This window comes from Triturus cristatus, chromosome 2_2 (assembly GCF_964204655.1).
Source record: "Triturus cristatus chromosome 2_2, aTriCri1.1, whole genome shotgun sequence".
Lineage (NCBI taxonomy): Eukaryota > Metazoa > Chordata > Amphibia > Caudata > Salamandridae > Triturus > Triturus cristatus.
In genome coordinates, this window is record NC_140582.1 from 154,386,213 (window position 1) to 154,408,214 (window position 22,002).

A 22,002-nucleotide genomic window follows, 5' to 3' on the forward strand; every position below is an offset into this window, starting at 1 on the left:
AAAAAAAAGTGCGGATACTCCATACCGGAGAGTACCGGCCCATTTAAAGCACTGCCTATATGTGAATGTTATCATTGCTTTGTTTCTAGCTTAAATGTCCATGATGTACGTAGTGCACATTTATTTTTTGAAGTCGACTGTTTTACTAACGCAATTGCTACGTCTTGATGTTGGAGACTGAATCAATAGCACGTTATGCTGCTGCTGGAAAAGGGAAGGTACCACTCACCCCACAAAGTCCCTAAGCTTTGAATCCGCACTCTGGAACGTAGGTTCCTGCATTAGAATACTCCGCAGACTGACACTGTCCGAGTCCCTGCACTGACAGCAGCATGAACTCTACTGTACTCCTGGCCCTTACTGTAACACCGCGCGCGGCCCATGCTTCCTCTCTCCTGTCAGAGGCCGTGTGTGAGGGAGCGCTGTGGGCGGCGTCTGGAGCTGACACAACACGCAGAGGAGGCGGCGGAGGAGGAGAGAGGGAGCCAGGAGAAGAGGACGGAAAGGGAAAGCGCAGCTCCTTCAGTGAGGTGGCAGCTAAATACACACGCGCTCATACTAGTGCTGGGACTCCTCCTCCTCCGCTGTTCTCCTCAAACATAGCCGGCCCGTGCTACCGGCTGCCAGCCTGCCCCGGCTCCCACCTCCTGTGCTACCTGGCCGATGGGCGCGCGGGTCATGGAGACCCTTCCTGGCCACTGGATTACAAAATAAGGCGTCTCTGTGCTGGGAGGAAGGACGTATCAGCAGCGACCGCAGGGAGAAGGAAGCGAGAAGAAGGACCCGGATCTGACAGCTAGGAAACCCTGAAAGGTAGCCCAGCGTCTCTCCTGCTTGTATGATATTTCCCGATTCCTGCGTCTCCTGTGATTGATGTGACTGCGGCTGCTTCTGTGTTGCGGAGGCAGGTGACGCTGTGCTGACTCTGAATCCCGTGCTTACATCCAGGCCTCCGAGTGCGAAGCGACTGGCTGCCGGTAAATTGTTAGTGCCCCCTGCCCCTTCTCTGGTTGGCACCGTTCCTGTGCTTGTCCACTTGCAGTTGGCAGCCTTTGAGGAGGCAAGAAGGAAAGGCCAGGCTAAGGACGCGCCCCCTGTGAACCCAGAGCGTGGCACCGGGTATGCAGGTGGTGGGGATTAAGGTGGCTTGGGCATGGACACAGCCATGGAGCAAAGAAGCTATGTGTGTGTTTGTGTGTCTGGGGGAGCGCAGCGCTGAAATGGAAGTGATGAACGAGGATAGGCAGCCAGAAAAAAACCGCATTGCACGTGAGCCCACCAGTCAGCACTACAACCCCAGCCGCGTGCTGTGTGACTGGTGTGAGACTGCGCGTATTTGAATGGCAATTCGCATCATTGAACAGCTGTGTTCCACTGCCTTTAATATAAAAAAATGATGGCATTTAGAGGAGGAGTCGCGTGCATTTTTTTCACAGCTGTACTGTCCTATAGGTGATACCTATGGTGTATTCTCCCTCGCTTGCGTGTTGATTAATGTTTTCCTCGAAGCTGTGTGAATGTGTGCCCTGCTGCAGCCGGAGCACAGGTTACCCCAGTGTGTAACTGTCTCCCCTATGTCCTGTCACAGGGGCTCCCTGTAAAAGTATCCTTCATCGGGGCTCGTCCCCAAGAGGGTAAAGGAGGAAAGCGGGGCGGTGTAGCGGGGGCTTCAGCGAGCGTGCTTGGACACTGCCTCCAGGTATCGGTTCCTGCTGGCCCTGAAGTGCCTGATATTGCCGGAAGTTGCTGGGCTGCTGTGGTTCTCTGTGCTGGAAGCGCTCGCCGGTGGTGTCTTCTCATTGTAAGTCACCTGGCCTAGAACGCATATGTGCGTAGCATACCCAGTGCGTGCACAGCTCCCAAGAAACGAGCGCGAGACACACTGTGTGGACTTTGCATGTATAGACTTGTCTGTATTGGAAACCTGCTGCTTTTACCTTCTTGCGGCAACCCCAAAGTCCTTTTCTATTATGATCCCAGCCGCCGTCAGTTATTTACGGAGTTTGTTTCACTCAGGCGCGGTGTCAAATTAATGAAACATTGAGCTAGTAAAAAAAGGAAAAGGTCACCTTGTTTTATTTGACTTTCCGGTGTTGTGAATTCTCGCACGTGGCAACGCGCCTGTCGTCGCTGGTTGAGCAGCAGAGGGGAATAAATCCTAATTAATCTGGACCCTTGGATCAAGAATGACAGCATGGGGGGGGGGCGTCTGCAGAGTGCAGATAGAAACAGTGCCCTGCTCGTGGTATGCTTGAAATACTCGAAGTTGCAATTGTATTAGTATTTGGCTTGGAGCTTGATTTTAAAAGAATTTATAATTTTAGTGATGATTGATTGCTTTACAGTAATTCTCCGCAATGTATTCAGCAACCATCAAAACATTAACTTATAAATTGTGTGTAAGTAGGTATTGTCGGTTGTAACGCAGGCCCCTGAAACCTATGCGGCGCAGGGGGGAGTCACCCTTCTAGGGGACCCCAAACCTTCAGGTGCCCCATTCAGCCCAAGACTAATGCGTAACTGTGAGATACGGGATGCAAAGGGGGCCCTCAACACATTCTAGGAGGGGGCATCATTTTGCGTTAACCCACTGAGTATTGTGTGCATACGTCTGTGTGTGTGGGCATTCTCAACACATTGTACAGTCCGCTGGTCCTTAGATTATGAGTAAACACTGGCCAAGCCAAGCAAACGCCATCTCTGGGGGGACCACCGCGCAATGTTAACCATGCCCAATGGGTGTGTTTAGGTACTTTCAAGTGAGTGTATCAAAAAACTCAAAGTGCAGTTATATTTGCTTTGGTCTGTTGTATAACCTGCCCCAGTTTCACAGGGAGCGTGGAGTTAGGATAGTAAATACTCACTTAATTGGAGCTTATGTGTTTGATATGATGCGTGCATGTGTTTGCATTAACATGGAGACTGTACATCTTTGAAAAGTGTAATATTGAGGTTACAGATAGCTTCAGTCGCTGGTGCTCTCTGGCCTTTCCTTTGTCTAGGTAACTGGACAGCTCATTGGAGTGTTAATTGTTCTTCCCAAGATATTAGACAATTTGAATAATTTATGGTTTTGAGTGAAATATATAGGATGGCATTTTATATGGGTGGCAGGAATTTTAATATAATTTGTATCAGTGATGTGATGAGAGCATGGCACAGAAGTCAAAATGAATTCATGAAACGTGTTTAAGCCTTGTTAAAAAGCATTACGTCACAAGTTGCAGCCTGTGTTTTGAATACTTTGAACTTATATAGAGTAATAGCATCTAACACTAGTCTGAGGTCTGTGGGTCAGCAAAGCTGAATGGATTGAAAGATTTGAGCCACATGGGATCCCTTGTACATAAATATGTTTGCTGTCCCATCCGCAGTTGTTCTAATGGGCAGAACCCCGTGTTTGCCTCATATGTTATAGCCTGTGATACATTCCCAATTGTGTATTTAACCCCTTCGCTGCGGCGGGAATTCCGCCGCAGCGCTGGGGGGTGCGGGGGCAGCGCGGTGGCGCTGTGCTCATGACGGAGCCACTCCGTCATGAGCCACGGTTGAGCTGTGCTCATGACGGAGCGGTTCCGTCATGACTCCGCCCAGTTGCGTTGTCCCCCCGCACAGGCGGGGAAACAGCGCCGCGTAGGCGGAGCGGCCGCCAACGGCCGTGACATGACGGAACCGCTCCGTCATGAGCACACGGCAACCGTGGCTCATGACGGAGCGGCTCCGTCATGAGCGGGGAAGGGGTTAATGGTTGACCATTTTTGTTGACTGTCTTAAGTCCTTGTTCTGACTGTCAGTGATTAAGAAGAGTGAAATCACATCATGTGATCTGTGTGGAAGTGTAAAGGTCACTGGACAGGAACCACTTCGGAATTCCTGTGAAGTTATGCAATACTGTTTGATGCTATGCTTTGTTTTGTTATATTTTGTTATTCTATGCTAACTGATCTATACCTTTGAGGACCACGAGGTCTAAATACGACCAATAGGTGCTAGACTGTATCTAAAACTGGCTATTCGAACGGACTGAGCATGTTACAGATTGTGGCACAGTTTTATTAACCTTTCAGGCAACTAGTACTACGTTATGTGAAAGGGAGAGAGCCATAACTACTGAGATGCGGCACACTTATGTTCTCTCCTTGTGCTGGCACAATTCAGGCAGCCTAGCGCCAGTGCAGGCACTCTTGCGCATTATTACAAGGGAGCCTGCGTTACAGGCAGGATTGCTTTTGCATAGAAATGTATGCTTTCCAGTGCAAAACAAAGCTTAGAGACATATTCCTCTTTGTAAGTGTGCTGCAGAATTCATACATGGAAAGATAAAGGAACGGGGGAGGAATGAAGATATTTCTCCTTGTTACACCTCTCTTGGGTAGGCGCACCATTTTGGCGCACATCCAGGTATACTGGCTTTTGTGAATCTGGGTTTTGGTCAAAATACATGGGTGGATGCACATAAACGCCTATGCTCCACCCATCTAATGCCTACCTGACACATTGTATTGGGATGCAGGGGAAGGTGTTGCATTGCTTATTTTTAACAAAGTCAATCATGGTGACGCAAAACAGCCCAGGTATGGCTTTGTAAATCGTGACTACCTTTTTGCTTTGTGGCTACACCAAAACGTTCATAACTCAAAATGTCAGTAAATCTGGGCCTGAATTTGGGAATCGAGAATAGCTTCTAATTCAGAGTCCAGTGACTTCCTCAATTAACTTTAGTGCATAAAAGAGAATCTGGGAGTTGGTTCTATAGATTAGTGGCTTGAAAAAGGTAAAGAAATTGCTGAACCTTACTCTTCTACATAATGTGTATCTTGCACGTTTCAGGCGGATGATTGAAGTAGGATAGGAGAGATTTAAAAAATATGTAATTCTTGGCATGTTTTTTATTTTTTTGGATCGCATGAAATGAACAAGGTATTGATGCTGATGGGATTGCATCTAAACCTCTATATAGTATCACAAAAGCCTTCTTTGCATGACTGTGTACCCCTTTCTGGCATGAACTCAGAAACGGTTTCCTCTGATTGAAAGGTTTATAATCTGTGGTGTACTGTAGTCTCAGGATGTCACTATTACCTCACCTCTCCGATAAATCTGTGGAACAAAGACCACTTGAACAGGCCATCACAGATCACTGTCACTCAGCCGGGAATAGCCTGCTGTAGCCACTGAGGGCCATAACAGCAAAAAGAACAGATGCTGGACGGAATGCTGAACCAATCAATCATTTGCCCCAGTCACCGATTTTGGTTAAATCCATTGGTTTTTTTTGCACACCATGCCATTCCAGTTTAAACCTATCCAAATGCAAATCAGTCTTGACGCTGCTTCCCATGGGAACAGTCGAGCTTTGAACTGCCAGGACACTTCCTCCCTGGACCAGAAATAAGTATCCTGTGACCGGTTTTGGGGTATCACCCCTCATCAGCGAGAGTAGCTTGCATCTGGTGGCGTAGCGAACACAGGACCCACACCTGGATATACACTTCACCACTAAGTGCGACAAAAATAAAAAGACCCTATGATGGATGGAATGCTGAGCCAATCAAACATTCACCCCCAGTCACAGATCTGGGTAAAATCCATCATTTATTTTTGCACCCCACGCCATTTAAGTTTAGACCCAGCCATATGCAACTCAGTCTTGACCCTGCTCCCCATGGGAACAGTCTCATCTGAAAAAGACCAGAAACAAGCATCCTGGAACTAGTTTCGGGGTATCCACCCTCATCAGCCAGAATTGTTTGAATCTGGTTGCGTAGCAAGCACGGGACCCACGTCTGGGCATACCCCGCTCACTTAAGGCAACAAAAGCAAAAAGAACAGATGTTGGACGGAATGTTGAACCAATCAAACATTCACCCCAGTCACAGATCTGGGATAAATCCATCATTTTTTTTCCCGCCACTCCATTCCAGTTTAGAGCCAGCCATATGCAAATCAGTCTTGACCCTGCTCCCCAAGGAAACCGTCCACCCCGAACTGCCACTCCAGGTCCCCCACTGTTGTGGGCACTGTTGCCACCCATTACTAACATTATGTCAAGAGTGAGAACTGGGTGATCTCACATTTGGTTAAGGACTCCAGTAGTGCTGGACATTAAAAGGCATAATTGAAAATTGCTTCAGACCCACTGCCTTATGTCATATGTTCAGACTTTCCCAGTGGGCCATGCACAATTTGTAGCACAATTTGTAAAACAAAAAACAAATAGGGACAGTTGTCTAACGTTTTTAGTAAGAGCCTGCTGTGTGCTGAATGCCCAGGCTAGTTAGTTTTGATTTCAGAAACCACTAGAAAAAGAAGTATTGGTAGAAGAACAGTAGCACAGGTGTTAATGCACATATACAACACGTACAACAGCCAACCTCTCTATGGCCTTACTGCTCTGAGACCATACCTAATAAACAAATCCTGCACAAAAAGGGAGTGCTCAAGGAGCCCAAAAATCTGTTTTGTAGAACTTTAAGAAGTTGATATTGAAGCATTTTCTTGAGAACCTTTCTCCTTGTAAAATACAGTCCTTCAAACATCCAGTAAAGTAGGAGCATTGAAATTGTGTTTCCATCCAAAGTTTTCTCATGAGGGCGTCATGTGGAAGGGATTTCACATTCGTTTTTGCAATAAGCACAGGACCCACTGAGAAACAGGAAATTTGACTACAGCTTGATATATACTTTTTACGATGATTCATCAGATGAGCTGAATCAAAGCATGATGAAGTCCCATTTGGGGGACGAAACGCGTTGGCTGGGCTGATGTTGGATTGTAACTGAATGATTCAATAAAATAAAACTTTGGATGGAAACACAATTTCATTGCTGCTACTTCATTGGATGTTTGAAGGACTGTATTTTACATCGGATATGGTTATCTAGAAAATGCTTCAATATCAACTTCTTGAACATTGTACAAAAAAAACTTTTGGACTCCTTGAGCACTCCATTTTTGTACAGGACTAATTTTGATTTCACCTCATGGTTCTTTCTTTCACCACCCTGCACTTACTGTCGCTTTATCTCACTCTTGCAGGTTCTTTTCATTTCTGCTTTCTCCTTTTGTTACAGTTTACTTAGCTGTCTGTCTTCCTCCTTTCCCTTTTTCTGTCTTTCTCTCTCTTGCTATGGGTAAATTATGTCTTTTGATGGAAAATAATCTCTGGTCCACAAAAATGAGCGCTGGCGCCTACCACCTGTATCTACCTGCACAAAATAAGCAGGGACTGTGGTTTACTCAAAATTACTTTTCTATCAAACTGCAGGCAAGATAGACTGATCTTTAGTGGAACTGACCTTACAGGCAGGGGTGTCTGTATTTTAATACTTCCCCCTCGTAGTTTGGTGAACTTGGCAAATATTGCACTTTGTGTAGTGTACGTAGTTTGCAGAAGTCACCAACTTAACAACTTCACATGCACAGCATTTTTACAAAAATGTTCATTCAAAAACTAGCTGGCTGGAGAATCCTTGTCCTAAAAGTGTTTTCTTTTGCAGTTTTCTTCTATAAAGCTACTTTTAGCATAACATTTTTCTTGCAATTTGTTTTTTAAAAACCTTTCAAAATGTGTGAAATGAATGGCAATAGCAGAGTTTTGGGGAAAAAAACGTCAGAAATATGTTGAAGATGTTCTTTTTTACTTTACACACCCATCTCTGCATTATACTTCAGGCTCCGTCACACCTAGGAACCTACTTTCTCCGTTATGCAAAAACACTGAGGTGACTGAATAACCATAAAAGTTCATGCATGCCCATCTAATCGCTTTGCCGTTAATAGATAGGAAACCTAGAAAAGGTTTCAATCACCGTTGCCTTCACAACCTACTTAAAGCATATGCCTTCTGGAATGAGTCACTGTAACTACCACCACCCAGCTATGGCACCTACATTAACTTCTTTGTAACCCACTTAAATATACAGTCTCAGCTATGTACATATACAGATTTGTAGTCTTTACTATGCAAGAAGGCACTGAACTATGTATTTTTCAGTCCTACCCACTTCCTTGCAGAAGTAATTCATTGTATCCTTTAACATGTTACTGTGTATTTTGACTCAAATCCTCTGCACAACAAGCAACAAAGACTTGCCACTTGCACAAAGAAGGTCACATAAACCTAAGCAGAGTTCACATATCAATTTTAGAAAGTTGTTGGTGAGATAGGTTAAAATAAAACATCAAGCTTAGGCTGATCTATCATGGAGGATGTTCTTTCCCCCACCAAGAAGCCACAACTCAATTTGTTGACAAATGGAGAAAGGAATAGGCTCTGGGAATAAACAATGAGAAGATGTAGGAGAGGCAAAAGTTTTGCATGTTATTCGCGCCTTTTCTGGAACAGCCTATGTTTTTTAATGCATTACTGATATTCTCACGGTGGACGTTTTAAAGTATCATGACATTTCTCCTTCAGTGGTACCTTTCACTGAAAAGGAGAACAAACAATAGCAACAGCCAGGCCCACACAAAGAGCACCAAGATTGAGAAAGTGCTACAAAGCAATGACAATATTAATCAGCTCTGTAAAATGGAAATAGCACAACACAACATAATATACCATGCCACCATCCAATAATGAAATAATGGTGAAGGTCTGAACTTCTTCCAAGCCTGTTGTGTGGCAGTTTTGTTCTGCTCAGTATATTTCTGTTGTTTCTCCCTGGTGCATTGATTGTTTTTCATATTTGCACCACTAATCCCAAGTGTATCTGTATATTGCTCAATAAAATAAATATTTCCAAAGAAATCACCGCAAAATTAATACAGGTTCTCAACAAAACGAATCCTCACTGTACAACACTGAAATATGCCCACATACCAGGCAACATGTCATAGGACTTGTTTGCATAAAATATGATAAAAATTGTCTTTTAGAGTTTCCCAAAGGATAACAAGAACCACTCTCCCAGAGTTTAAATGCATAGATACGGCAGTGGAGCTATTAAAAAGTGAGTCATTCCATTGGAAGTATGTGTTCAATGAATTACCAGTGGGATTTGCAAGTGAATATAGCAACTACGAAGCAAACTAAACTGTCTTACGGTTGTGTTATTTGTCCTTAATCCCTTGAGTGCCCCGCCCTTTCCACGCCCTGTGCCGGGCGTTTCATTAGCGGGCGGGGCTCATGACGAGATAGTCTCGTCATGGGCACAGCGCAACCGCGGCCCATGACGAGACCATCTCGTCATGGGCACTCAAGGGGTTAACTGCAAACCTGGCACTACTCCACAAAAGATATTAAACAACATGTGTGCGTAGTATTAAAGACCTGCATTGTAACAGTGGCATTGGAATGAGCCAATGGAGCGCATGACAGGCTCTATCAAAGGAGATCTTTTAAACTGAGTCATGATAGCTAGCAAAACTTCAATGTTTTGCTTCAGTTTTTTTTAAGTTTGATTATATCTATTTTGGAGAGGTGGGCGAGCCAACAAAATAACAGGATGAACCATGCCAGAGCTGAGCTAAGGGAAGAGTCTATGTACGAGCACAATAGTTGGCATTTAAATCATGCAACAAGCATCATGTGAAAATATGAAAGTCTATTTAAAAAAAACCCAAATATTTCTTTAACATACAGAAGCATTTCACCTTTAAACAGGAGATTTTTTTTGTACAGCATACACCTTGAAATCAAATATGGGAAGGTACTCTCATACGCGATAATGAAGAAAAAAGAGTCTATGTAAAATAAAATATTTGCCTCGGATCACAAAATGTATTCATAGTGGGTACGCCAGAATTGGTCCCAGTTAATCTGTTTTCACATTATGCAGTCCACCCATTAGATGGCTACCTCTTTCTCTCATTTGTAACTCCGAAGGTTTAGGCCTTGTTTTTAATTGTTGGTGCATGATGTTAGAGCCAGGGTGACAGGCAGAAAACACCTGAAATCTTTGCCTGCTTTGGTCTCGAGAGTCCAAGATGACCTTGAGCTGGGCCAGGTTTCAGGCTCTAGTCTGGCTGAAGCTTTTAGTGGCTCGTCCACCTCCACTCTTGCGGGTAGCCCTCTGTGACAATCGCCCTGCTCACCAGCCCTCTTTATGTGTCTGGTTTGGTCCGAACCAGTGATTTGATCCCCTTGTAATAATAATAAAGTAGAAGGCTTCTGGAATGGGAATGTGTCCCTAAATAACATCACCCGTGCTTCACTCATAATTTTAAATGTCCACCTGGGTTTATAGTAATCAGTTGCAAACAAATATTCATATATGTAAATCCAGCAAAGGTGTTTTTTTCCCCTACATATCCTAGAGGAATATGGACTTGTGCACACGCCTCTTCCACTGCAAAGCTCGGCTCTAATGCCATGTAGAAAATGTTATGTTTTGACTACGATAGCAGGACTTACTCTGGGTTCATAGATAAAATATGAACTTAACTGTTGTGAGGTCTAATCTTTACTTTCATCCATATTGTTAAGCATGATGAGCACTGCAAGAAAACACGACCTCAACTGTCAATCAACAGGTACGCAGACTTTAAAGAGAGGTACCTGATCTGCAAGAACCTATAAGGCCTGATGGCTCCCTATCCCCCTAGAGTGTTCCTACTCTAAGCCCCAGTTGAAGAACTGATGTTAGCTTCCCAGAACCTGGTGTCCCTCTACAATATAGGAAACAGACATTATGATGGAAGACCAGATGCAAACCCATGGTTCCTCATTCTGGGACTTCATCCTGCCTCCTTTTCCCTTTCAAGGTCAAAGGCATCCTGCAGACTTTTTGTGTTGTGCACACTGACTGTAAAAGGTTATGTATCTCCTTCCATATTTATCCCTTTGTAAGTGTGCCCCATTTGTTCCCCTTGAGCCGTTTCCTACACATCACCAAGCACTCTGGGAGACCAAAGTGGTACAGTGAACTCTTTGAAAGTCTCACAGTAAAATAAATACCTTAATGATTAGGGTTTGACATGCGGTCCCTTATTATTCTACATTACGAATAGTTTTGTGAAAACATATAAAGAGAGCCATGCAATCAGTAGATACATCAATTTAAGTATATAATGAGTTGATGTGGCAAAACATTTTTTTGATAGTTCACTAAGCTACTTTTTCATCTCTTGTTCGTAGATTATCAGCACTATCATAGGCAGATTTTGAAAGATCAGTGAGCGAATCCCTTAAAACCAAATAGCCTATTATCACTCTTTTAGTCTACAGAACGTTTGGTAAACAGAAGCGGATTTAGACATCTATGCTAGAGACTTGCAAAGAAGGCCCTAGTTTAATCAATCAATCAATCAATCAATCAATCAATCAATCAATCAGGGTTTACTAAGCACAGCTACTCACCCAGAAGGGTCTCAAGGTGCTGGGGGATGGGGAGCGTGTGGCTCTATGCCCTTGCGGTGGAATCATCAGAGGGTTGCCATAGCTCATCAGAGTGCGTGCGGGGCTGGACGCTCATGGAGCTTCGTCGAAGAGCCAGGTCTTGAGGTCCTTCAGGCACTTGGAGAGAGTTGTTTCACCATGAAACAGGCTGGGGTTCAAGCCACTAACCCGATGGCAGTCATTTCTGGGTAATCAGCCGCCTCCTTGTGACTTGGATTAATTGCAACACCTGCAGCAGTTGATGCACAAGGTTCTTGAAGAAACTAATGCCCTTATGACTCATTCCCTGTCAAGTAGACAACAGCTGGAAAGATGGATTCCCCATTTGCCTACTTCTCCTCAGAAGCTTTTTGCCACTAAGACCCACACCTTATCCCACTTTAACCTCTTGAGTGCCCCGCCCTTTCCACGCCCTGTGCCGGGCGTTTCATTAGCGGGCGGGGTTCATGACGAGATAGTCTCGTCATGGGCACAGCGCAACCGCGCTCCATGACGAGACTATCTCGTCATGGGCACTGAAGGGGTTAAGACCCTTATTTGTGTGCTACTAGATTTAAGAAAGGATCCTGGTGTCTCACTTCCAAGACTGACTATATTGCAGGTTTAAAAGACTTCAATTTAACACAGCCCTGTTATCCATGAAATTTACTCGGGATCGTTCGGTCCTTAAAGGCACAGACCTCTCATCAAGAGACAAATTAAAAGCACAATATAGGATAGCTTCACAAAGGCACAATATAATTTGGGCTGTACGTGGAGATGAAATACTAATAATTTGTTGGTTTCTTGGACTTGTCACTGAAGTTTACAATATTGTGGCAATGTGTGCAGCAGGTGCAACTTCTCCCCACATCAGCCCTGCTCCACATGTCACTCTCTGAATACCGAAAGGCTGAGTCAGCCAGGTTGGGATATAAGTCTGACTACGTGATATGCACAGATCTCAGCAGCGATGACTGAACTGACTGAGTTGCCTTCCCAGCCTTATTGCTGGCCTCCAGTTTGTTTAGATATATATGGAAGTCTGCCAAATTCTTTGCAAATCACACATGCTCTCGGAGAGCCCATCCCATTAAAAGTAGGGGTGCGGGACCAAGGCTGACAAGTCTTGAGCGACAGACGAAGTACAATAGTTGGGCGGGGGGATGGGTGGGAGGGGGGAAGGGGGATAGGGTGGCGGGGGGGAAATGTGCCTAATTTGCTTTAGCGTCATTATGGGAAATTTTGCCAAAATGTATTTGTATTTAAGCGAAATACAAATCTGCCGTGGTCTGTTGTTCCTGTGCATTTGCGGTAAATTTTACGTTGAATTACAGTGAATTGCGCCATTCGTGGTAAATTTGTACAGCGAGCGGCACATCATTATGTGAAGTACAGTAATGGTATAATTTCGGGAATTTCAGCATCAAGCATAACACAAAATCATGCATATTAGGCCCATGTAATTTACATCTTGCTCTGGCCTAACAATAATGAGAGGTTTCGCTATTACTAGTGATAGAAATAATGTTGGAGTTCTCCCCAAAATATGTATTTTAACGTAGATATTGTAAACGTGAAGTAGCTGCTCACCGCACAACTGCAAGGGCGCGCCTTCTTCAGGTATGATCGAGTGGCAGGGTGGGAGCTGAACGATGAAAGGCAGGGGTTTGCATAGTTGCACTGCTGTCAGAGGAAGGTACAATGGCACTTACAGGCGACACCTGCATTCCTGACCGGGATGAAAACCGGTCTGGCAGGAATATCTTGGCAGGAAGGGGATGGACGATTCCAAGTCATCTGTGGTTAGGGCTTCGGAAAGTGCTTAAGTGGATCAAAGGGAGGGTGAAAAGAGCTCGTTCTTTGCTCACTGTCAATATTATTGCTTTCACACAAGCGAGGCTAGGCATCAGCTTTTGACGTGCCATGGTGGAGCCAACAGAGACCTGTGCAGGACTTTCTGTCTGAAAATAAACGTTTTTTCGAAAGCTAAAACTGGGATTAAAATGATTGTCCTTGAGCCGTTTTGTAGGCATCACATTATCATTGTATGTTAAATCTGGCGTTAGCCCAGCCATTTGATTTTACTACAATTTTAAATAGAATATACCTAGTTTTGGGGTCCTTTAGACAGCCGTCTACATCTATTAATCTGTTGTTGTGTCATTCACATGTTTCTTCTGCCCACTATAGCATATAGCATGGGGCTGTGTGTCAGCCCACTTCAGTCATTAGCTACCTTCCTGCTGAGTGACAGCATTCTGCACCTTCACGAGGTGTGCACAAAGTATTTAGCTTCAGGGACTACAATAGTAATGCATGTTTTTTAGGTCTCGCCTGACCCAGCGCATGCGCTGGTCTGGAGAGACTTATTGAGAGGGCTCCAAAAAGTGCTACCAGGCCAGCCTAGAGCTACAGTGCATGTGCGCGGGCGCGCGCCGCGCTTTACCGCGATCACGGCCGCTTGGCATAGTCAATAGGTCTCGCTTTTGGGACCTTATAAGTATTTAGTTATGCAACTGTTGCATGGCTAAACACTTATAAGGTCCCAAAGGCGAGACCTATTGGCTATGCCAATGCTTGTTTAAACCATAAGAATATTTTGTACTTTTAGTCTTTCTTAAAATATTAACAAGTGCCCAGTAGCTCTCTCAACTATAAAGTTTTACGAAAGCCATTATAAAACAAAACAAGAATTGACAACACCAAAAGCTGTCAGCCAATACTACACCTATTGGCTTTGCCAGTGCTTGTTATTTATGTTCTATGTACAGTCGTGTTGCCTTTTTTGGGGTCACCAAGATTTGTAGGCTAAGCAATGCACGTTTTTAAAATCTGCACAACTTTTTAGTAAGTAGCAGTGCATCAACACTTCCAGAAGGTTGTTGGATATTTGCTGTTGAGGTAGCAGGAGTGTTGATAGAATATATGGATCGAGGACGCTTCTGTGAGTGAAGAGGGAGGAGTGCTAGACAACTGTCAGTTCATGTTCATTATTTGTGAAGTAGAAAACTGCTCATGTGTAAAAAAGAAAGAAGGAATTAAAGAGGAGAGACTCTCAGGGATACGATAAAATAATGGAAATTGGTGGTGAATAAGACATCCTGGGGCCATTGATGTCAATTCACCAAAATGTCAGAGGTAGGCAAAGCAGCGACGTAACCAGACACTTTGCCACCTGTGGCGGTTCTTGCTTTTTGCCACACCGCCGCATGTAAGAGCGGAGGGGGCGGGTACGCATGTAAGAGCGGGGGGGGGGGTATGAAGACAAAACAAAGGACCTAGCTTCTTGCTGCATGGAGTTTTTAGTTTCCTTGTTCCTTCACTTTGGGGGGAAAACGTATAGTTTTCAGTTAAACCCTCACCCAGCAGGGTTATTCCTTGGTAGAATGCTTCATCATAGGGTCCTTCCCGTTCCGCTGCGGAACGGGGCGTGCTGTGACCAGACACCCTATGTGGGAGCACTGTATGTAGTGACTATGTGAGGCAGGTGGTTCTGCTGGGGAGGATTGAGGTAAAGGAAGGTGTGCGTTTACAAAATACCTGGCTAGTGGGTGGGACTACTTTTATTTTTACCCCCAGTCGGTACGATTAAAAACAGGGGAAAAACGTAGGACTCATGGGATTTAATGTGCCCAAATCCTAAAGGTCGACATCTTTCTAGCCTACCCCTATGGCTATTTTTCAGGACCTAGTATCTGGTATTGGTGTACCTAGTTCCACTCCTACAGTTGGTCTGCTAAACCCAACTCATATATAGTGCCTTAATAGCACAATTTCACCCAAGTGCAGTACAAATTCAATACCAGCTGGTAATCCTACTGTAATCAATTTATTACTGTTGAAGCCTAGGCTCCATGGTTCACCCGGCGGGAAGTTCTGCTTTTAGTCACAGACTCGTCAAAGCCTGAACTTCGTCCGAATACATACAAGTGATCCGCTCGGGAACCGCATCTTGGCTGCTGCCCCCAAAACTTGAACAGCCTGGGGTGGACCGCACCCCCCTTGCTACACCACTGAGCAGAAGTGACTTCACATGCCCTTTGACCTTCACTTTCACTCACACATACGCATGCATACACATACACACACTTACACATGTATTCACACAAACACACTCATACATACACACTGCCTACACATACACACAATATTCACACATAGACACACTCTTACATAAATGCACTAAATACTGCAAGCACGCACACAACATACATACATTTTAAAGTATTTTTTTGTACTTACCTCAGCTGTCACGGAAATGCATATTCCAGCTATTTGTACTCCATTTTTTATTAAACTAAAAGGAAATAATGTAATATTATTCACTATTAGTTTTTTTTATAACCAGATTTTATTGGCATTTAGTATATCAATACTTTTCATACTGTACAGTCTGAGCATTGCTTATAGTATTCTCGGAGTGCATTGCTGGTGCATTAAATTCAAACTCCCCAACTGGCATCCCCTTCCCTCCCTTCTCCCTCCCTCCCTCTTGAGGTGCGTCCACTAGTTTCTCTCTTTCCTCTAAGGATGATTGGCGACTGGTACCTCCCTGAGGTTGGATGTATTGAGCATGTGTTCCACCTGCTGTTTTCCCGATGTGGGGGGCTTGCATCTCTATGCCCCTACTCTCGGTCCCCTTGCTGATTTCCAATTCGTGGTGATCTCCCGTTTGGCTAGTACTAGGGCCAGGTCCTGGAATTTTGCAGTCGTTTTAGTCTTGGCTGTGTGTGGGAACCAGCCCAGTATGCAGTGCCCCAGGGTGCATGGGATTTCCTTGTCTACTACCATCCCTAATACATGGGGGACCTCGCCCCAGAATGGGGCCAGTGTGGGGCAGTCCCAAAACATGTGCAGAATGTGTGCCTTCCTAAACCCACATCTAGGGCAAGCCGCCTCCTCTACCTGGAAATGTTTCCTGATACGAGCCGGTGTGAGATAGGCCCTTTGTAGGACATAGTAGTTAATTAGTTTAAACCTTGCATATTATTCACTATTAGTATAAGAAAAAAAGGACAATAAATGAGGAAAGTGAAGACTCCACCGAAGTCCATAAGAGCAAGAGGCTTCTGTTCCTGGCACTGATTTCGCCACTGCTCCAGCTAGGGCTAGCAAAGGCAGTGCCAGGGGTCACAAGGGGCATGCCAGGGGTTGCAGCAGTAACCTCTGGCAGCCCCTAAATGACGTTCATGCCTAGGCTATACAGTAACAAGCAAGGGAAACAGGATGCATTTGATACTATTCATATTATGGGGTGTACAATTATGTCAAGTGTTACACATCAAAGACCACTTTTTCTGCTTCATTCTTTTTGTGGCATCTCTTTATTTTCCAAGAGGCTTCTAAATACCTCCTTCTGGGTCTGGTATCAGAATATCCTTGTCAGAATATCCTCTGACATAAATATTGTGCCCTAAATATTGCCCCAAAATTGGATGTTTTGATAGAAAATCTGCACCCATTGGGACAATATTTTTGTAAATGATCTTTAAGACATTATTTATGCCAGGTGGTATTTCTCTACATGCTGTTCCAATCCACAACTGTTTTCTGTTACTACTTTGTTGCCATATCCCGGCATCATTTTTCACAATGTGTGGCTCAATTGTTTATTCAAACGAGTATCTCATTTTACATCCCCTCCCAGTGGCCTGACGAAAGTTGAGAGGGCCTCCCTGCAAAGTAAATGAAGGACCTCCCCTCATAAGTCAGTCAGGAGCTCTCAGACCAGAGTACTCTGCTGAGGGGGCTCCCTGGAGCTCGGGCCCCCCACCCTGCCGGGGCTGCAGGGGTCTATGTTAAGCCACTGTCCCCTGCAGATGAAACGTTCCACTTTCTTTTTCAGTTCCTTCAACTATTTACAGTGAAGGAATAGTCATGCTTCTGTAGCTACACATATCTGACATCTTCATATTCCTGAGGAATATCTTTCCTCTCTCCTTGTGTCAGTGAAACAAAGCTGGAGTAGGTGGTGCAGTCACTCTTTTTACTTTTTATCACACCCAGGGATTCTCCCCTTCCTTTCTTCTTCTTTAAAGCAACTACCCTCAAATGTAATGCGTTTGTTTATACCAGAATGAACAGCCTCCTTTCTTTTTTGATGATCACTGCATTTAGATGCGACTAATATCCTTCCAACAAAGGAACTTAATGCCAAAAAGCCTTGCATGTAACTCATGTTACTTTGTTGCTTAATTTGATTCTGTGGTTGCTGGTGTGGGTCACCAGCACTAATTTTGGGGACCAGTACTTATTTTCCCGCATCAGACATTTACCAATGGAAAGAGAGGAAAAAACACACAAAGCGGAAAGATGGAGGAGGAGAGAGATGGGAAAACTGTCCCAAATTCAGAAAGTGGAAACCTGAAGGAGTGAGATAAAGGGAGAGATTTTGTCTCTTACTGGCTTATGGAGGCCTAAGGTGAATTCTAATCTACATGACTTTGCCATTCGGCACACTGACATTTAATTGCACCGCCCACAGGTTTCTGTCCAGAGCTTTGGGCACCAGCACTCATTCATTTACAAATTAAGCTCTGGTTAAAAGCCTCCTTTTTTCTGCCCATTACAGTGCCACTGTCCAATCCATTCCCATAAGTGAGAACTATTTCCTCACCAAGCGTACATTTCTTAAACTCCACATTCCTTTTTTTCGCGCAAATGTTATTTGTAGAGGGTGCATATTCATCCAAGCACCTGTCAATGATTGTAGCGGGTAATATTAAATTCCAAATATCGACTTGTCAGGATATTTTGACCACAGTATCGAGGGCCAAATATCGAACATTTGAGTGCACAGAGAGTGGTAAGAATTTACTATTTTTAACTCCACATCTACGTAGCTTGAGAAAAAAAAAATATATATATATGTGTGTGTAGGTGTGTGGGTGTGTTGTATATATATCTCACCAAGGTACGTAGATGTAGAGTTGGATGTATCGAAAATGTATAGAAACTTGTTGATATGTTGTCCCTCGATATTGTGGTGACGACATTGTGACCTGCTGATATTTCGGATTTGATATTGCCAGCCTCCTACACCTCTGTCAACTAAGAAAGGTGGTAGGTCAGGACCTCTTTGCATCACAGCATGTAAGTATCATCCTTATTCATCATTTACCCCATTCGTATGCTGTCTCAGCTTTGAGAAGAGACGAGGGAGGCACTTGAGAATTGCAGAGCCTTATTCTAGAACATTTACTGGGAAGTGCTTATTGATTAGGCTTCAGCAGTTGCTGCCATAAACAAAGGGTGATGGGGCAGGTGGGGTCGCGTGGGAGGCATCGTTTTGGGCGGGGTACGGTGGGGGGTTGAAAAATGCAATATTAAAAAAAACCACGTTATGCAGTCGGCCGCCTCCAGCGTGGCTTCGCGTTGGCCACATCTCCTCTTCCTGGGTCCCAGGAGCCCCTGGTGCAGACTCCCATCCAATCCCCGTGCTGCAGAGCAGCACGGGGATTGGTCTGAGCGGGCAGAAAAGAAGCCCTGCTCAGACCAGGGAGTATGTGGGGGTTTCTCCAGCCCGGCTGCTCGAAGCAGCTGAGCAGGCGAAAACCTAAGTGTGCATGTATGTTTTGGTCGACCCGAGACAGCTGGCCAAACACACATGAGCACTTAAGGAGTGGAGTGCAATAGCACTTGTCCTCCCCCCTCCCATGCTTGGCCTTGCTCCTCCCAACATCGCTGGCTAAGAGCCGGCAAATGCAAAATAAAATGATGCAAGAGCATCGTTTTATTTTACATTTTCTGGCTCTGAGCCAGGCAGTGGGGCGACGCTCCTCCACCATTGCGGAGGAGCCTCCACTCTTAGGCTGGCATGTCCGTGCCTCAAAATACTACACCGTAGAGTGATAACCTTCCCACTTTTATGTGACTATTTCTTTCCTGCATACTTCTATTAACTTCATGCTAATTCATTTTCCACCCTAAACTCTGCAAAGGTGATGGGTTTTGTGAGAGTAATCAAGGGGAATATTTCATATATACAACGTATAGCGCACTTGGCAAGACCTGCACATTTGTTTCCTTTAGTCGCTGTTAGACCCGGCCTCGTAGCGTGGCTCTTCCTGTCCTCGCACTACCTAACCTGGTACCAGGGACCCCAAGCACACGGCCCAGCCGATCCTTCCCACCAGAACACACACACGCAGCCCGGGCCTCCCCGTCCATGGCCTCTCTCCTTTCGGCCACCCCGGGCACGCGTGCCCACTTCGTGCACCAAGATGGCCGCCCGGCCCCAGCACAACCCGGGCCTAGAGGCGCCACTCCGGCTGGAGGACATCACGCTTCCAGGGGATGAGAGAGGGAGGAGCAGTTTCTATCGCACCTCTGAACTCCCCTGGGACGATGGGTTTCGATCGGCCCTCCGGCCTCCCTGAGGGCTGGCTCCATGCCTGCTGGGTGTCTGGGACTCCTCCCGACCCGGCCCTGAAAGGATCAAAAGACAATAGCAGGAAACCTCGACAAGCGACCCCCAGGTGACAAGACCCCTGCCTGCACAGACTCCGGACATCAAAGAGGGGTCGACCTATAACAAGGGGTGCTCTGGGACTGTCCGGCAGATTCGCCTTGGAACATCTGAGCCCTGCTGAGTGACTCGCGGCTCCCCGAAGAACGTAAGACCTCCGAACTTGTGCTTGAGCCCTGCTGAGTGACTCGCGGCTCCCTGAAGATCGTAAGACCTCCGAACTTGTGCTTGAGCCTTGCTGAGTGACTCGTGGCTCCCTGAAGATCGTAAGACCTCCGAACTTGTGCTTGAGCCTGCTGAGTGACTCGCGGCTCCCCCTGACTCTCTTTGGTCCCGCCGGACCCCACGACGACAAGCGTAACCCCCAGCTCGAGGATTGTGAGCTGTGCGCCGGGTACGCTCCTGCATTTGATCCGATCCCCCCCAAAGACTGTCCCGCTACCTCCTACCCCCGCCAAGACTCTGTGAGCCCACGCTCTGCTTGTAAATATCTGCCTTGCTGATCATAAAGATCCTACCACTTCGATTTGATAAAGCTTGAATCCTATGAACCCTCGGTGTGGTGTCTCTTTGTCGTGTGGTGCCAAGTGTACGATCCTAGGTACGAGATTCCTCCCCTGCGGAATCTCCCGCCAGTGCCCGGCTACGATACCTTGAGGGTGGGTCTCAGGACAGTCAGGGCCCCCTCCGGGCTCCCCTGAGGTCACCTTCTAACAGTCGCCATAACTTTATTGTTGTTTAATCTGAACAAAATGGAAATGAGCCATATGGAAGGTAACATTGGTGTGGCATTTGGTAAACGATATGGAAGACGTATGATACGATAGGTTTGATATGGAGCAGGGACAAGTGTGTTGAAAAATGCTTCTAGAATGTGATGTTTTTACTCTGGGCTTTCAGGCTCCACAATCGCCTTATTCCAATATTTAACACTTCTTCTTCCACCTGTCTTCAAAATTCCAAACATTATAGCATTTTGATAAGACACAACAATTGGTCTTAAAAGTGATGCATGCTTTTTAATGAATCTTTTAATTTCAATCAAATAAAATAATGCTCTACCTCGGGAGTGAGAGTTTATCCTTGAAAATACGTTTGGAGAAGTTACACAGGCCTATTAATCAAAAAAGTAAGAAGAAATTCCCTGTCAGAGCCAAAAATAATTGTAATTAAAATACTTCTTCCAATGTTCTTTCTAAACTTCACAATTGTCCATTATAGGGCTTCTTTTTAGAATCCCAGCAAGCAAGATAATATTGTATTTGCTGAAGAATTTACCTTTCAGCAGTTAGAGCTGTAGGTTAATTTTGAAGCCATGTTTGATTGTCAAAGGTGAAGAAGGGAACAAGAAAGGCCTCTACGGCAATACCCTCAATTCAATTGACATATCCAATATTTGTTTTGAATTGATGGGCCCGATTCACAGAACAAACTTAAGACAAAATCCTAAACTTAGTACCATTTTAGTATTCACAGAATGCACTTACTACTTCTGGTATTCACAGAATGAACTTACTACTTTTGCGATTCACAGAATGAACTTACTCCTTTTGCTATTCACAGAATGGATTTATGACTACTAACTTTACGTCCGCACTCGGGCCGGAAATTCCGGCCCGGAGGTGGAGCTTCCGGCCCGGAGGCGGGGCTTCCGGGCCAGAGGCGGGGCTTCCGGGCCAGAGGCGGGGCTTCTGGGCCGGAGGCGGAGCTTCCGGCCCAGAGGTGGAGATTTTAAATCTCCGCCACTGGCCGGAATCCCCACCTCCGGGCCGGAAGCCCCGCCTCCGGGCCGGAAGCTCCACCTCCGGGCCGGAATTTCCAGCCCGAGTGCGGACGTAAAGTTAGTAGTCGTAAATCCATTCTGTGAATAGCAAAAGTAGTAAGTTTATTCTGTGAATCGCAAAAGTTGTAAGTTCATTCTGTGAATAGCAAAAGTAGTAAGTTTATTCTGTGAATCGCAAAAGTAGTAAGTTCATTCTGTGAATACCAGAAGTAGTAAGTGCATTCTGTGAATACCAAAATGGTACTAAGTTTAGGATTTTGTCTTAAGTTTGTTCTGTGAATCGGGCCCGATGTATTTATGAACATCTCGGACATTGGAAGCAGTTACATAACCCATCCCTTCTTCTTCCCTCACTTGCAATTTATGCTGAGAGGGAACGTGACATACATTTTACAAAAAACGTACAAACGTAGATGCAGCTAAACCTAT

General features: G+C 45.2%; 1 protein-coding gene across 2 annotated transcripts in view; it reads left to right on the plus strand.

Annotated features, from left to right (window-relative positions):
- Positions 1–470: 470 nt before the first annotated feature.
- The window catches only part of CCSER1 (coiled-coil serine rich protein 1), a 2,282,720-nt gene continuing 2,261,188 nt past the window's right edge, over positions 471–22,002 (plus strand). Inside the window, exon 1 of one of the 2 annotated variants that reach the window (XM_085641140.1) lies at positions 471–813. The gene's annotated coding sequence lies outside the window, so the exon portion shown is untranslated. Of the gene's footprint in view, positions 978–22,002 lie in introns of both variants that reach the window. The other variant, XM_085641142.1, reaches the window with a different exon arrangement.